The following is a 12,947-nucleotide window of genomic DNA, read 5'->3' on the forward strand; positions in this document are numbered from 1 at the left end:
AAGCAGGCATAACATCGGTCCCAGGTGAGAGCATTAGACTGAGCCAAAGAATTAGGAGAAGCAGAGCTAGAGAGATGAGGGAGGTTTGCAACAGACCCAAACTAAGCAGAATTCTCCAGGAACACAAAACTCAGAGTAGGCTCATTCAAAGGTTCCCCAACTGTAAGACAGGGGTAGTCAATAGGTGGACCGTGGACCAAATCTGGACCACCAGATGCTTTTGAATAGACACTGAAATATTTTTATTTACTTACTATTATCATTGTTATTATTTTTTATTATTTTCTCTGGAGTCTGGACCTTGACAAAAATACTTGACTACCCCTGCTATAAGACAAATATGGCATCCCTTGGTGGTTCTGCATCAAAAATCAAGAGAATTGTGAGTTTCTTTGGCTTGGATATGAAATCAGAGAAAAATTGGCAGTTTTGAGGTTTAATTTCAAATCTGAAACACAAATGTCTGTGGGTAGTGGGCGTCAGGGCCCACATGACTCAAAATGGAGAGGAGGATTCACACACACCTCTTGCATGGTTCAGTTGTGGAAAACAAGGCATCCTGAGGTGGCCATAAAGCAAAGGACAGCAGTTAGAAGAGAGTGTTTTCACTCACATGTTCCCTCTCTCACTCCACACCTGTAGTTGGAAGCTCTGGTACTACACACTTGATACTTGCGTGCCAGTCCCCTCTAAACTATTCCTGTGCTACTCAAATAAGGTTCTTTAACAAGGCTCATTATGTTACATAGGGAGGAGAGTTGGAATGGGAGATCAAGTCAGTCTTTTTTACATATTTCATTTCATTCTTCTCATTTTATGGTCCCTAGATTTAAATACAAACAACCCATCCAACCCCAAACTCCCCCAAACACATGTAAAAACAAGGTTTGCCTTCCCCATAGAGGCAGGCTGTAAGGTTCAGTAGTAATGTGAAGTCAACAGCCCCACGAAGGAACTTGACTTAACAATGGAACATTCACTAATTAACACTTGTGAATCTATTGTATTTTTCCCCTTTTCCATTTCCCTCCTCCTCACCCCGTCCAGAGAATGGATTAGGATTGTCTTTCCATATAGGCATCTTTGTGGCCCCATCACCCAAGTGTCTGGGTATTGGGATCAATATTTCAAACACTCCAACAGACAGCAGTGTTTGGATCCTAGGTTTTGATTCAAGCCCATTTCTAGGAAGAAAAAAGGGCAATAAAATGTTAAGTTACTATAATATACCAGGGTGATTGATTTCTTTAGAGAATATATTTTAAAGATTGTACCAAAAAATATGAATTGAGAGTTTTGCCTTAGTATAAATATGTAGGTTCCAGATGTGACTAGATCTCCTTTGACATAAAGTAGACAAAATCTTTGATTTAGAATCATCAGCTTGATGAAAGTCATTACTCCTCTCAATAATGGTCTTAGATTCTTAATTTGATGTGAAAAATGTGGTGACATTCACATTCACTGCAGTGCACACATTTTTGTTTAAAACGTTATTATTTCCATTGGTATGAAATATTGGGTTAGAACTTCCAACCAAGAAAAAGCTAGAACAAAATCATACATCTAGATACTTGCCATGCTGAGAAGTCCACTGAAATTTGCTTTCTGATTCTAACAACGATGCACCTTTGCCAATATTTCTCTAACACCTACTCTGTCTGTTTCTGCAAAGTGTGGGCTGAATTCTAACAGAGCACAAATTAATATACGAGTACAGAGCGCACTACGAAAAGTAATCAGTCTCTTTGTCAAACTTTGCCTATGATCTAATCAGGTTTTCCAAGCTCCATTATGAATATTCAGTATCCTTAGAATTTCTTTTGTTGGAATGTGTGTTGAACAATTCTCCTTGCGTGATTCACAGGACTTTAGCAATTGGAAAGGACTGAAGAAATACATGTATAATCTGCAAAGTTTCATCATTATTTTATATAATAAAATAGGCTGGCCCACATAGCTCAGAAGCAGTGACTGGTTCTGAGTTACTGCTGTGTGAACGCAAGATACAATTTGCATATTACTTCTTCTGCTCTGGCAAGTGCATGTCCAAAGGGCTGAGATGCCTGGTCTAAGAGTTCTGTTACTAAGAGAGCATCCTGTACTAGCTGATAAACAGCACAAGAACAATCATTACTGCTGATCAAACCAAAAGTCCCTGTACTTTTAACTCCTGCCTCAGAGTAGCTGCACGCTGCTTCTCAGTAGGCTTGTCATATTATTTCTTTCCCTTATAACTTCATATTCCTTCACACTGACTACCCCATATGTTTTCACAGATGAGGCTTTTTCTCAAAGAATAATACTCCTTCTGTTATTCAGTTTAATATTTTCCACCTTCAGCTTCAGTTCAGAACTATGTCAGAACCTTACCTTGCCATAAGAACAGACCATCATCTAGAACTCTTTGCATGAGCCCATTAAGTTTTAAAATCACTTATCATATACCTTCACAGAAGGCCTGATCCAAAGGCACTGAAACTGGTGAAAATCTTTCCTTGGACTTCAACAGGTGTTGGCTCAGGCCCCTAGTTCCAGGTCTCCTTTGCTCCTTCTAGATAGTAATGAGGATAGAAATTGCTTTTTCATTCTTCCTCCAAGAACATGATCCTACACTCCCAATAGTAAATTCCAGTTGGCTGCCTGTTTCCGTATTTTGCCACAATTCTTCTACAATCTGTCAGTACCTTTCACCCTGTCAGCCATTATCCCATCTTGGTGGCATCCCATTGTATGACTTGCCCTCTAATCCAGATCACTAACAATAATACTCGGTACTTACCCAGAACTTTTCATCTGAAGCACTTAACAGAAGTGGTTAAATACTATCACCCCCATTTTACAGACAGATTAAGTGACTTGCCAAATCCATCTTGCTTACATCTGCCACCATGCTCTAGTTACAGTTTCCAACCCCTTGCCTGGACTTGAACAGAAACAGTTGCAATACTAACTCAGTGGGACCTATTCTGCCAAGTTACCTTAGCATAAATGTATAGGAAAGGCGCAGTAAAGAGTGGCTGAGAGAGAGGGAAGAAACCATCAAGGGCATTCTAGGTCAGGTACCTGGAGGCACCAACCAATAAAAGTAAGCAACTGTAATCTAACCCCAAAACAAATATTCTGGATCTTTCAATCTCTATTTCTTGTGGAGCTGACAGGAGCCCCGGGGGTCAGCACTGCTTTTCTTTGTTTGAATTTTCTGGATACTAGCTGCCATTCTTTACTCCAACTTTATTATTCTTTCCCCTTCCTTGAAATTCTTCCACTTTGATAAATGAGTTGTTCAGTGGTCCAGTATTAACTGTTCTTTTTACTGTCAACAGAGCCTGCATTTAAAATACAGCTCCCCTCTTGCTTCCAAATAAAAGGGAAAACTTCTTCATAATAACAGCCACATTCTGCCGATCTGCTATATTTATTTTAAAAAGTAAACATGGAAAACTGACACATTTGGTTTTAATTCACTTTGACGGACCCAGGGAGTTCTCCCCAGAGAGGATACGTAGTTCAGCCCATACATTTTCAAAGAACTGTGCATGATTTTGTCTGCATGTCCCCTATTAAAATCACAGAGTTGTGTGGATATGATCCTTCGATATACATCCAATAGAGACACCAGTCAGAACTGGCACCCTTGTGGGCTATTTCAACAGAGGTGTCAGGGATTGCACAGGCACATACCATGGCTCAGAACAATATCCCATCTAGTGCCCTTGCCTTCAGTGGGAGGGAATGTCTCACAGTTCAGGAGGCATAAGTAATAAGGTATATTGAGTAATAACCTTACTCTGTGAAGAGTTTCACTGAAAGCAAAAGGATAACTGGTGGAGCAAGGTGCTTCTCAACATGAGTTAAAGTATCAAAATCTAGTCCTTAATTAAGGTTTCTGGGTGATGCTGCTCCCTCCCCTCCGCCACCTGATTTTTAGTGTTATTAGAAAAATAATGGCTATCATAAAAGAGTAAATCAATTTTTATTGGTGCTTAAAAGTTTCCCCTGGGGCCCACCCCAAAAAAACCTGGTCAATTTTAGTAAGTAATTTTTAAAAAACCATATTGATTTACAGCAATGCCAAAACCGAGTCATTCATACACTGAAGGTAGGACACGAAGTAAATGGCTTAATCTGCAGTAAAGCGAATTTGGGTTGGATATTAGCTTTCTAACTATAGTTAAGTAAGTGACTTGCCCAAGGTCACCTAGCAAGTCAATGGCAGAGCAAGGAACAAAACACAGGTCTCCCGAGTCCCAGTCCAGTTCTCTAGGACACATTGGCACCCAGGCCATGATTTCCTCCCCAATGTTCAGACTTGCCGGTGCAGTCTTTAAAAGTGTCTGGAACAACTCAGTGAAAAAAATTCCGAGGGAACAGACTTGCACCAAATGGCCAATTGTTATCCTTACAGACAGCTAGGGCAGAGGGGAAAATGAGAGAATTATGAACAGGCCACAGATGCTCAAGGACTAGACAAGGCAAAGATAGCATCAAGGTGGGTGGAAGGGGAAATTAAATCTGGGCTATCAAAGACAAACCATGAGAGGGGAAGAAAGGATACATCCACCAATACAAGAGTCAACTGGCGCGTGGTTATCTTGTTAATCCCAAAAGGTCAGAGATCAGAAAAATGAAGCTGCTGTCTCTTCTGAATGATAGAATAAACTGATAAAATGTGTTAAACTGAAGCACCAAGCCTCTAAGAAGGGTCTAATGTTTATGGTTCCCAAGTTTATTTCACAAGCCTCTGGTGTATTTATCTTGCTGATCCAGATGATTTAACTCTCTAGTGCAACCAGATGAATAGGAAAATATTTCAGGTGTGGCATGATTTGGGAACAAGATACACACTCGGAAAACCCCATGCAGTGTTTGCCAAACAGAAGCTGAGAGGGCAGAGGATGGAGTTAAAAGGTCCCTCAGCCTACCACCTAACCCAAATCTTTGTAGAACACAGGAAGGTTCTGGGAATCCTATCAAGATGCTAACAATAGGATTTACCATATAATGTGTTGGTGGGAAATGGATATAGAGAGGTCTGAAAAGGATCAAGCAGAGGGTGAGCTAAAAGACCTATCAATGGATGTGTCAAAACTGAACTTTTTCTTAACATTTCCAACTGTTGTGCTACCACCAGCACTAGTGAAGACAGGTTGGGGACCTTTTTAACACTGTCTTCTCTATCCCTCCTCAGAGCAGGTAAAAATGAGGGTGAAGATTGGTGTTTTGTCTACATGGGTGGTAGCAATGGTGGAAAATGTTCTGAAAAAGTACACACAGGATCAATGCTGTAAAGACAGGACAGGATCTCTGTATCAGTGAAACATCTCCACCAGGCCATTCCTGCTAGAACACAGAGACAACATCATGTGTGGAAAAACACAGAGCCCAGAGCTAAAAAATCCCACCACCCCAGACACCCACCCCCAGTAGCTACTGTGGTCAAGGATAGGAGATCCTCAACTCTCCACCCAAGAATCTGGGATACTTCAACAGAAGTTGAGTAAGGACCTCACCTGATGAAGTTTTTCCTCCTCAAGACACAGGAAGAGGGGAGGAAACTATCCACATTCCTTGGCAAGGAGCACAGAGATGGAGCGGGGGGGGGGGGGGAGAGAGGGGGCGGAGAGAAGCCAACTGAACACAAGAGAAGCAGCCACAGGGAACCAAATGTGACTGCCACAAAAATCTTTGCAGTTTTGGGTCGACTAATTAAAGTTACTGTTTTACGCTCCTGAACAAAGCAAAAGTAATATTGTAGGTATTGGAGTAACACTATTTACTTGCAGTTGATGATTTTAAAAATCTGTATGGCCACCACAGTACTAAAGGCCTGCTTCTGTTTTGCAACTCCTACCATCAAAACAGCCTTCTTGTGCCATCTTTCTGCGTCTGACAGCCCATCTCTTAACACTACAGAAATACATACTACAGTAGCACCTAGAGGCTCTGACTGAAGTAGGCACTGTAGAAAGAGTCTCTGTCTGAAGAGGGTGCAATCTAAAGAGACAAGGCAAGTAAAGGGTAGGAAAAAGGATCATCTCTGTTTTTCAGTTGAAGAACTAAGGTACAAGAAGATTAAGTGATTTATCCAAGGTCACACTGGAAGTCCGTGGCAAAACTGGCAATTTAACTAAGCTCTCTTGAGTTCTAGTCCACAGGGTTGACCACAAGACAATTCTGCCTCGCTATATTTCAAAAATGTAACTTTGAGAATATCATTTGTTTGAAAGACGCGGTACAATATGAGGTTGTGTAGTACTCACTGTGCTCTTTCACAACAGTCTGATTTCATCTGAATCGGAGCCAATCCCAAAGGCAGCAACACCTATATAAAAGTGTGAAATCACTCACACCTCAGATGGCTGGGTTTTCCAGGCATTTGTGTTGGTGGATTATTTGCAACAGGGTCACATTAAGGAAAGATATTTCAAAACGATAAGATACTGGTTCCATGCTACAAGACTATTAAACACACTTTCAAAAAGTGCTTGCAAGTTGAAAAATATGATGTCTGGAGGTAGGATCATGACATTGTGAAGCTGCAACTTCAGGACATTTTAGATCAACGTACGGGTGCTGTTCATAGGATTTACTGAAACAATTGCGGCTCTTCTGTTGACTGCATATGTGTATTCCAGCATGAATCAATAGATTAGCAACTGTAAATGTCAATGTGCTCTTTGTTTGCTGTCAAGTAGGTCACTCTGCAAGGTAATAATGAAGAGCATGGTTAAATGTGTCATTGAATGAGTAGCTCCAGATAAATGCACCAGTTCTTATGAAGTCTGTACAAGAATTAAAAGGAGCTAATATGTGCGAAAGAAAAAAAAATCGAGGACCATGGACACAGTGAGGAAACATAATGATATATACGGGAAAAAACACCTGATCTGTGTGTCCAGAAAGTGTTTTCCTTTGACAGGTTCAATTCTTTGGGTAATGTGTTTTTTGTTATATTAGATGTTTGGCTTTGCTTTTTTAGCAGGTCACCTTACTATATTTTGGTGTTTGGTTTCTTTCCCTAGTGAAGAAAAAATCTGTTTTATAATAAAAGGGAATATACAAAAACAATACAGGTTTCATGTATTAGAAGCAGAATAAAGAGGCATCAATTAAAGCTGCACTATCTTGTGTTGGGATCCCCAGAATATCCACTGAGCTAAGCACAGTGTCCTAGGGCAACACCCTTGAGAATACCCCCTTGTGACACGCTGTGGCTTTGCATGCTGGCTTCCCTCTTCTCCCCCCATTGCAATGATTTACTCAGACCCAGGAACTCAGAACCAGATGCTCCCCTTTGATTTATTTTTTTTTTTTTCCAGATTACAAAGAAAACCCCTCCTCATTAGCCCCTCAAGTCCAACCCTTCTTCTGACCCTGGGCTAATACCAACCAATAAGCATCCAGCCAAGGTCAGGAGTCCCCAGCTCTGGTTTATAACACTCTCCTTAAGCCAGGAGCTCCCTACCTCTCCTCCTGGAACAGGGCTATGCTTCAGGCCAGCTGTAATTCTCAGTCAGCTTTTCCCCAACTATTCCCTTGTACTCACTCCTTTCACCTCTCACCTGGGAGATGGCCACAGTCCATCTCCAGCAAGAGTCTCAGGAAGCTCCTGTCTCTAGGAGCACCACCCTGCAACTGAGTCCTGATGGCCTTTTATTAGTCCCAAGTGCTCGTTATTCAATCAACTGCCTAAATGGTTTCCTTCCCTTCAAAATGAGCTCTTGAGAGGTAGCCTAGATCCAAACTTCCCTTAAAGGGGCCAGCAACCCCTTCACTCCCAGGCCAGTATTTGAATGGAAGGCTTTAACAGAATGTCTACCTGCAGGAAGTGGTAGTAGTGGTGCTTCTTTTTTTTTCCAGCCAGAATTGAGCCAACTTTATGCTGTGGTTTGGATGAGGTGTAAAACTCAGGTCACTAAAGACTTGTGGCACATTTCATATGGTGGGGTATTAACCTCTGTGTCTCGACTAACTTCCATCTGTGGTAGCTACATTCTGCTCACTTAAGTCCCCTGGCAGTCTCTCAGCTGGACAGAAAATTCTTTTTTACTTCCTTCCCTAAACTATCAGCTGCCATGTTCATTTCAGTTGGCACGATAAATCCCTTAATTACATCACAGGGGGATTATGCTGATTTACTAATCAATTGTTGAAATCCTCAGACAAAACAAGCTTCAGAAAGAAATAGTACTCTCTCAATAGAATGATCAAAATGGACATTTTCTCCTCATACTGTAATAACTATCCTCTCCATCCAAGGTATTCTGGAGGGGCAGAAGAACGTGCAGTTATAAAGGTAAGGTCAAGTACACTGTGCTATGCAAGCTTTTAAGGAATTTAAAATAGCAGTAAAGCATAAAAATCTACAGTGACCATGAAATAGAATGGAACAATCAGGAGGGACTGCCAAAGGTGAAGTCCTCTCTATCTTCTAAAGGCTAGACTGTGTCCTGAGGCACAGCCTTGTGCACAGAGTACTGTGTCAGGGCAGGATCCCAGGAAGCATTGTCTCCCAGGGTGAGGATACTTTAAAGTGGGCAATTTTGTCAGGTGGTTGCTTTTGTGAAGTGGTCCTTAGTGCTTAATTTTATCTCTGGTACATCTGATCATGATTCATTCCATCAAAATCTCATGATCACTTGTATTGAAATAACTCACTCTTTAACTGGATTGCATTTGGAAACGATTGGGTAATTGAACAAATGGCCATAGAAATTTGTCATCCAGTGAATAAGATTTTTTTCCCCTGGCATGATTAGGATAGAGAACAAAATGTCTCCCCTTCCAAGAAAAGCCAAAATTCAGAATGAGACTGGCAGACGAAGCTGATAAAACCAAAAACAATTCTGTTATCCAGACACTTGTTAACATTGTAGAGAGCTACCATGTAACTTGCTTGTTGAAACATGCCCCCTGGTGACTGCACATGAATAACCTGATCAGAGAGTTATTTTAATCAAAGTAATATGAACAGAAGAGGTATGTTAAGATATGTTAAGGAACTAAGAGTATGACAGATGAACCGTGATTCTAGATGTATATTTAGACTGGAGGTTTCGTTAGAACAGTGAAAATTGTTATTTGGCAAAAGAAAGAGTAGCAGCAATTAGTTGCATGAGAGGGAACCTACTATAGTAGCTCCCCTTTGGAGCGGACATGCAGTAGTCATGCCTTTAGAAGGCACTGATTGTAGCTAATGTAACATTTGTATTATCTTTTCTCAAAACGAAATAGGTGATTAGGCACAAGAAAAGGCAGCATGGCCTGGCATAGTAGAGGATTGGAGTGGGAGTCTGGAAACCTGGGTTGCATAATTTAATTTTGAACAGAAGATAGAGCTGTTGGAAGCAGGAAAACAGTAGCATAAATATACTCTTAGTTAAAACATGCAACAAGACAATGGGACAGTACTGAGAAAGCAATGAGCCTGCATCTCAATTTTGGGAAGTCTGTATGAAATAACTTTCATTCCAAACTCAGAACACTAATGCGTGAGTCCCCACAAATTTCCTTCCTACACTGAAAGTAATCTGCACATTGATATTCCAAGGCCATGGACCAACCACCTCTGCAGCTGGCATTGTGGGTACCAACAGTCCTCATATATAGCCTGTATGCTTATACATAGCCTGTATGCTTTCATGTTACCAGCAAGTGCCAAAGAATTGCAATGAATAAACAACCATTCAGACAGTTGCAGGCTGAGAATCCCAACTATAATAAATTAATGCAATTTCATCCTTTAAATAAAGTACTTCACTGAATTAAACTCAAATACAGTGACGTGAAGGCTTTTTTCTTACATTCTGTAAACCATTATGCTGTACTGATGCTCCCTAATACATGCATTTTGTCAATTTATACTGGCCAAAGCATCACAAACAAGGGAAAACAATTGATTAATGGGGGGTTGGTAGTGATAAGTGTTGTTACTCGTAAACTATATGCACCCAGAACATTCGCTGAGCACACTTAAAAAAAAAGATTCCTGTGAACATAAATAAATGAATCCGCCTTTTCCTGAAACATTCAGATCACAAGCTGACCTAGTCCATATTGACTCTCCCGCTCTTCTCACCACTTAATAGACTTTCTAACACTTCTCTTCTGCTCTGATAACCATCTCAATGATGGACGTTAGGCAGACATTACACAGGTGTATTGAATGTCAAAAGGAAATTGGAAGTAACTGGTGAAGCACAAACATCTGACAAAAGAAATTACAAAGAAACAGATAATAGGTGTCAACCGGTAACATACAGCCGCAGAGCAGATATGGTAGGAAAGTTTTTGAGGATATGTTACAGATTAATGTTCATGATTCATATTTTATAAAGTGTACACTGACAGATATTGGTTTAAAAGAAAAATAGAATATGAAATTCAAGAACAGAAAGGTTTGACAATGCCCAGAGTTAACTGTTTGAATAGTTCATATACATTGTTTTATGTTAATATAAGAAACTATGCCCTTGAATTTGCAGCTATTATGTAGGTGGTGGTATCTTAAAGTGACATATCCACATAGGCCACAATGTAGCACACATCCCTTAGAAAGACTAATAGTTTATGCCACCCTTTCTCCACCATTACCTCGAATCTGAGCACCCCACAAACAATTAATTTATCCTCACAACAGTCCTGTGTTCTCTATTTTACAAATGGGAAACTATGCCCAAGGTCTCACAAGCAGTTCATGGCAGAGCTGGGAACTGAACATAGATATCCAAGTCCAGTATCTTGACCATAAGACCAAACTTTCCTACCCAACACCAATGGCCTGCCTTTTAAACAGTACTCATACGGAAACATGCCCTCATTCCTCTCTGTGCACTCAGCTTGCAGGGTTTCCTTTCATGCTTTTTCCTGGCTTTGACATCTGTCACTCCATTGATCACCAGGGTTGATCCAGGTGGCTTCTTTTCTCCCTCCCTGCTAGTAGTATTGAGAGCTGTTTTGGAATTTCCCCAGCACATCAGTGTGCCTGTTTGGGAGAGGGTTTTCAGGATTGCTTCACAGTTCCTTATTCTGGGACTAAAGGAGGATAGAAAGCTGGCTAGATCGTCGGGCTCAACGGGTAGTGATCCATGGCTGTGGAAAAATTGGAAAGAGTCCAGCAGAGGGCAACAAAAATTATTAGGGGGCTGGAGCACATGACTAATGAGGAGAGGCTGAGGGAACTGGGATTGTTGTCTACAGAAGAGAAGAATGAGGAGGGATTTGATAGCTGCTTTCAACTACCTGAAAGGGAGTTACAAAGAGGATGGATCTAGACTGTTCTCAGTGGTAGCAGATGACAGAACAAGGAGTAATGGTCTCAAGTTACAGTGGGAGAGGTTTAGGTTGGATATTAGGAAAAACTATTTCACTAGGAGGGTGGTGAAGCACTGGAATGGGTTACCTAGGGAGCTGGTGGAATCTCCTTCCTTAGAGGTTTTTAAGGTCAGGCTTGACAAAGCCCTGGCTGGGATGATTTAGTTGGGGATTGGTCCTGCTTTGAGCAGGGGGTTGGACTAGATGACCTCCTGAGGTCCCTTCCAACCCTGATATTCTATGATTCTATGATAAAGAATATGTACAGGCAATGAATGGTAAAGGCCATGCCTATTATCTACTCAGTCTGGCATGCAGCCTTTCAAAGAACAGACAGACAGTGGTTCATGACACCAGATTATTGGACAATTTTTTGTTAATGGATCATGAAACAATATTAGACATGGCTTTGCTCTTTCCAAAAACGGAGTGCCCCTCCCCCCACATCTCTGACCTACGTAAATTACTCAGGGCTTGAGTTGAACATCCTGGCTGGCAAGGTTCGACTACTAAGATAAGGATGTTAAGCTTAGGGAAAGGATATGCGGGGTACATGCAGGCAAGAAGGCCACCCGGAAGAACCTACAGGCTCTTCTGAGATGGCTGCATAGCGCCGTACCCACTCACATGCCTGTTATTGTATCCCTTTGTCCTTGATATTCCTATAGGAGAATAGGAGCCCACTCATGCAGATACCAGTTTATGTTGCTTCTTCAGAGCATGGTCGGTTTTCTGGGAAAGCCATGCCTCTCCCATTTGGGGCCTTAGCATGTTTGCCCCAACAGGATATTCAGACCCCTTATCAATGGCATTACTTGGACACAGTATCATCTGCTAGCTCACAAGCATACTGCTAGCAGGCCCCAGGCATCCCATCTTGTTTTTGTTTCACACGACTGAGGGGGTAAGGACTCAGAATGAGATGAGACTCATTTGTGCTTCTCTCACACAAACAGAATACTTCACAACAATCAGGTTGTGACTCTCACTCACCTGGAGGACAAAAGTTTAAGACCTGATTTATGCTTGGACGTGGCATAAAGGGGCAACTGCAGGGAGACACTTGCAGCTTCCTGATTCAGGGCCATCTGGCCCCAGCTCAAGTTAGGGCTCCATAGAGCAGGCCTAATTAGCGCCAGTGGAGGATCAGGTGTAGCTCTGCTGTGCCACGTTTTCCTCCCCTCCATTGTCCACACCCACACACACTCCCTCCTCCCCTAACAAGGGGTGAGGGGTGCTGCCTGGTTTAAGATGCAGCAGGGCCACCTGAATCAGCTTCATGCCAGTGGAACATAAGAACAGTCATACTGGGTCAGCCCAAAGGTCCACCTAGTCCAGTATCCTGTCTTCCGACAGTGGCCAATACCAGGGGCTTCAGAAGGAACAGAACAGGTAACCATCAAGTGATCCATACCCTGGTCACCCGTTCCCAGCTTCTGGAAAGTTCCCCTGCACTACTTCAAGGGCACTTTGCACCATGAAGGAGAACTCAGGCCTTGGTCTCATTATCCTGGCAACTAATCTGCATGAAGAAAATCTGGACTGAAAACAAGAACCTGCTTTCTGCTACTCTGGTCACATCTACCACCACAATACATGTGGAAGGGTGTTGTCACATCCACTGTGGTGGA

This window comes from Emys orbicularis, chromosome 7 (genome assembly GCF_028017835.1).
Source record: "Emys orbicularis isolate rEmyOrb1 chromosome 7, rEmyOrb1.hap1, whole genome shotgun sequence".
Classification (NCBI taxonomy): Eukaryota; Metazoa; Chordata; order Testudines; family Emydidae; genus Emys; species Emys orbicularis.